The sequence below is a fragment of the Limulus polyphemus genome, unplaced genomic scaffold (assembly GCF_000517525.1).
Source record: "Limulus polyphemus unplaced genomic scaffold, Limulus_polyphemus-2.1.2 Scaffold1572, whole genome shotgun sequence".
NCBI classification, from domain to species: Eukaryota; Metazoa; Arthropoda; class Merostomata; order Xiphosura; family Limulidae; genus Limulus; species Limulus polyphemus.
Genome location: NW_013667182.1, coordinates 231,456 through 237,274, shown reverse-complemented (window position 1 = coordinate 237,274; position 5,819 = coordinate 231,456). Strand labels below are relative to the sequence as shown.

The 5,819-nt window shown below is 35.7% G+C and overlaps 1 protein-coding gene across 2 annotated transcripts in view; it reads left to right on the top strand.

The window, feature by feature from the left end:
- LOC106464154 overlaps nucleotides 1-5,819 on the top strand; it is a 41,908-nt gene that overhangs the window by 19,227 nt on the left and 16,862 nt on the right. The window lies entirely within an intron of this gene.

Genomic DNA, 5,819 nt, shown 5'->3' with positions numbered 1-5,819 from the left:
AGACTAGAGGGAAGGCAGCTAGTCATCACCACCCACCGCCAACTCTTGGGCTACTATTTTACCAACGAATAGTGAGATTGACCGTCACATTATAACGCCGAGCCTGATTGAAATGAGGAAGGTTCTTATAAACTGAGGTTCCTTTTTAAATTGTCTTATGTTTGCATTAAAATCCATTGTCAGTGTTTGGTGAATATTTTAATTATCAATATAGGGAAACCGTTAACTATTTATTAAAATATTAAACTATCTCAGTCAGAAAATGTTATAATTTGGTTGAATCAAAAATAAAAGGCTAAAAATAATCAGTTTCTTGAAAGGTAAAGTAAATTAATAATGAGATTGAAAGGTTGGGGAAAAGAATATTCAAATTTGTTTTTGATTTACAAGGTTATTCAGATCGCAATGTTCACTAAAGGAATCAGTGGTAGAACAATACGTTTTAGAAGATATTTTATATATATTTACATAAAACGATGAGAATTTCGGATATCCAGTTAAATAGAATGACACTTTTTTTTCTCACAACTTCTATTAGATAATAAAACTTTCTACCATTGGTGAAAATAATAATAATAATAAATTATGGGTGTCGAAATGATGATTGTTTGTTGAATTTCGCGAAAAATTTCCCTATTAAGAGATTCTATATCCAATGATATATATATATTTCGTATGAAATTTGAAACAGTCCCTTGGCCAGTTCTAAAATGTATGAATGATCAAAACTTAGCAATAAGTCTGGGAAGGTGGTAATTTTAGAAATAAATCCTTCAAGGTTCTAGTAATCAATTCATTTTGGGAAAACTTAATTTAATAGTAAAATAAAATGTGAACGTAATTACATACAAACATTATTAGACGTTTCGAGATCTTCAGAATTCCATCTTTAGTAAGCTAGAGGTACAAAAATATAAAATGGTAATTACACAAGAAATGTGATATAATCTGTAATAAACAATAGTAAACAATTTGCATACAAAAAAAAGAACAGTGGGATATTGTTGTTGTTTGATATTAAGCACAGAACTACACAAAGGGATATCTGTGATCTGTCCACCACGGGTCTCGAAATCCGGTTTCTAGTGGTATAAGTCTGTAGACATACCACTGTGGCACTGGGGGGGGGGGCAAACAGGAGGAAATGAACAGTATGTAGCAGAAATGAAATAAGTCATATTAAAATAGAAACTACGTTTGTATTTTTCTTATTATCCTTCAAGATGATATGTAAGCTCGTAAATGCTGAATATGTCAACATGAAAAATCTTGCACTATATATTTTTGGGACGTATTTCTCATTTTTTGGACGATTGGCATGGCCACCACATTTTTTTAGGCTGTGAGTTCTGTAGTTTTTATATATGTTTATAGGGCCTTTGTCCCGCTTTACAGCTTTCGTTATTTTCTTCATCGTTGGAATGAAAAGTGTGTTTGGAATGTTACAGTTTCCATGTTGTCTAGGAACGTGACATGTTTCATCATCTATATAATGGAAAACATCAGTACAGTTTATGTGTATCCTTAGTTTCGTATAAGAAATATACATGACGTTCTAATTTGAAAATATGATTTGTGTACACTCTTTCATGATCTTTCAAATAATAATACATCAGTACAGTAAAATGGAAGGTACATTAGGACGTTTAGAATGAAAGTTCGAATCTTTCATATCCATCGGTATTGGTCAAACTTAAAGCAAAATCATGTAAATCTGAACAAGCTGATGGTGACTGATATACATAAAATTTTCCACCATTTGAGAGCACTGATAACTGTGTAACAATTTGTCTACGATCTTATCCTTGTTTTCCTTATTTTACAGGATAATGTTACATCTGATGTTCCTGAACCAATAACCCTATAAGATGAAGTTTAAACTTCTAGTTCCCATAGTTAACTACTTTCTACAATATATTTAATGAGAATGAAACTTCACGTCGGATAATTAATCGTTTGACATGTTTTAGTCTTGTGGTATTATCAGGTTAAACTGATTTTCGTAAAGAGTATAACGTAGGTCCACTTTATAATGGGAGGATCACCAGGATATATTACGAAACATTAATGAATTTAACTAAACTGACTGAGTTGAAGCAAAGAATGTGTAATACAAAATGAGAACGATCTTTATTTATTCAAGGGCAAAACACAGTGTTTATACCTGTGATAGGACACTGGACAGTTGCCTTCCATTTGAATTCATGAATTGATCAACTGACTTCTTTTCTCACGATGTTTTCCAGTTGACCAACTCATTTAAGAGCCTATGTATTACTGTTTAAATTTACCGTTTCTTGTATAATGGGAAACGTTCAATTTACCCAAAAAGATTAACACTACCCACGTAACTGGTCATTCTCATTCAACATAAGACAAGCTGTAACTTCTACAAGTCATCTGCCCTATCAGCTAAGAACAGTGCTGTTGTCTACATTCTTGCATAATGTGCAGCATTACAGCAATCCACGTATAGGTGAAGCAAGTATAATCTGTAGAGAATAACAAAGGAACAAAGGCAGTTAGAAAAAAAAGTCAACTTAATGGTTTTATGGACAATGTGTTATGGACAAACTGCATGGTCAAAAAGTAAGATAAATTTTCTTCATTCATGTACACCTCTACACCCAAAATAAACGACACAATCCTGAAACAAGAAGAGCAACTTAAAACCCTTTAACCATGAGTCAAAAGCATAACACATAATGAAACCATTAGCAAGACAAAAAGAAAACCATTTGCAAGTCAATACTATATAACCTTATGAAAAATGATAAACTCTTAAACAAACCTCCCCCCAAGTGGCTCTGCGATAAGTCTGAGTGCTCACGCCACAAAAAACTAGGTTTCAATACTCGTGGTGGGCACAGCACAGACAGCTTATTGTGTAGCTTTGTGATTAAAAACAAACAAACAAGTCTTAAACAATAATGTATAATAATAAAATCCTTTAAACAATGAAATAACCATTTAACAAAGACTGGAAGTACGCACACACATATAAAATAACTTGAACAATGATATTTAGGTCACAAATTGGGCCCTTTAACAATGATACAATTTCAATTACACATTACAAAAATACCTTTCAACAAAGACACCATAGTCGAAGTGCATAAATCGAATTTGTCAAAACATTAAAATAAAAAACGCTAAGAACAATTATGTACCAAATCAAACACAAAATATTTTCATTACTGTACAATGCAATTAAATTAATTATATATACATATACCGTAAACAGCCCAAGCCTTGGTCTATCTAGTCCGTAGCCTTCTCCTGGCACACATTTTAGGTGGTTTTATTGGGAGTTCCACCTTCGGCTCTTTATAAGTTTAGTCATGTGATCTCTTTTTTTGTGTGTCTCACTAACTGCCGAAATAGATATCCTATTGTTCATCTCCATGGTCGGGATAATGACCATTCCTGACATATTGCCCTCTCATTTACTGTATAATTCCATTGTGGTAGTGGTGCTGTTAGTTCACGAGCTGGCTGACTCACTTGCATCACTATCATGGTGGTGGTGGCAACAGTAGAGACATTGCTCTGGGTTGTTAACCTCAGCTGCAACTGGCATGTCCAAGGTCCAATGCTGCTCCAACCTACCCACATTCTGATCAACTCTTTAGAGGATCCGAACTCTGGAAAGAGTTTCTTCAGCATAGAAATATAGTGTGCCTGTTGGAGGCGAGAACATACCTGGTGACATCAATGTGATGATACACTGTACACTCCAATGAGCCATCTGATGAGCATGTCACACTTCTTCCTCACTGGCACTGGCTCCTCCTTTGGTGGCATCAGGCGATGCAGTATGGACAGCTACTGGGCTGCTTGGAGGCTTGGGTGAACAAAGAAGTGGTCACTGCTACTCTCTCCATGATCAGTTTTTCCAATAGAGGTTTGACATCCATGGGTCTTACTGCTGCAGATGGTGGCTACGCGCCTACGAAGATTTTAGGAGATGCAGTATGGACAGCTACTGGGCAGCTTGGAGGCTTGGGTGAACAAAGAAGTGGTCACTGCTACTCTCTTCATGATCAGTTTTCCAATAGAGGTTTGATATCCATGGGTCTTACTGCTGCAGATGGTGGCTAAGCGCCTACGAAGATTTTAGGAGTAACCCAAAAATAGAGAGATGAGCTTTTCCATGTCTGATGTATCAGTCAGCAATGCATCTTCATCCTTGGGCTCAGCCATGGTGAGCATTACACAGGTTCCTTGAGTCTGAGGTTCACTGATGTAGTCCAATCCTTCATTATGGCAGAATTCCTGGGTGTATGGTCAAAGAAGGATAACCATTGATTGTTCAAGACAAAGATAATTGATCATAATAATTAAAGTTCATACTAAAAATGTAACTTCAAATGAATTTCAATTGGTTAAAAGTTCAGCTATGTGCATAGGTTAAAAAGGCCATAGCTAAATTTTATAACAATGACCTGCTCTAAAAAATTGTTTAGTGAAGGGTCATAACTTTATACATTAATCAGATATAATTTCTGCAGGTTTGATGTATTCATGCTCTATATTGCCTGTAGGAGATATATCCTAGTGCCTGAGAATACCCCAATCCCCAGGCCTCATTGTGTCTCCAACTGACTATTACCTTTAGTCATGCTGCCCTCTGTCATCCACGCTTGACAACAGATAACATGGTTTACTCTCTAACCAAGCCTCATTCCCCCTCTCCCTTCTATCTGTATACTGGATCCATACTAACATTAATAAAAATAGCAGGTGTACAGTATTTTCAAATAAAACCTTACAGGTCAGATATGATAGTTAATGTTATATCACAAAGTATTAACATCGAGATTAAATTCTTTGTCTCCCCACACATGTTGCCAACTGTTGTGTTCTTCATTTAATTGATTGATTCTCGTTATACAACACTCAGAAATGCATTCATGTAATATATATATACATACATGCAAAATCACACACATATTTATTTATATACATATATTGCTATACACAAATATCACCATTATACATTGTCACATACTCTAGTAGCTTATAACAGACTGCCTCTGTCTCCTGCATAAATTACTTGAGTAACCTTTTTGGGTTACCTTCACAGAAACTTTGCTTCCATCCAGGAGCCATAACTCAACTTGTCTTTATTTCAGGCATGACAAAACAAACAGCCCCTCAGTGTCAAAACGGTGTGTACATGGACTTATCCTGCTAGAAACCGGGTTTCGATACCCGTGATGGGCAGAACACAGATAGTCCTTTGTGTATCTTTCTGCTTAATAACAAACAACAACAAAGCAAAGAATTTAGTCAAATTTAGACTTTTCAGTTAAAGTCCTCACCAGCCAAAACTAATGCTCATGCTTTTACTAATGTACATCAACTTACACTCAGAAGAAATACAGCTCCATCACTGGATGTAGAATCTCATATATATCCATGTAACCAGGGGAGAATCTATTGAGTACCAGATGATACATTCTCTAAAGTTCCTACTGCTCAGCAAGATTAGATGAGTGATTCTTTAGAAATGTTGGAAGACATTTTACATCAAAATATTCATTCAATGTCCTGGAAAGTGAAGGTTGCAACGCCCTTTCAGTCATTGATTTTTCAATTACATAACCATCTTAAGTCATGAAGTAAATCAGGAAACAATCACAAAATGTAGTGCTTAGACTATACTGTGGAATACCACCTGATACCTCAGAAAATGAGGGTTGCAATTTGCTTTCAACTGGGTTTATGAACTCCAACCTGCCATCTACAGTTGTACAAACTATTGTTGTACTAGGTGTTATATCTACTGGGGCCCGGCATGGCCAGGTGGTTACGGC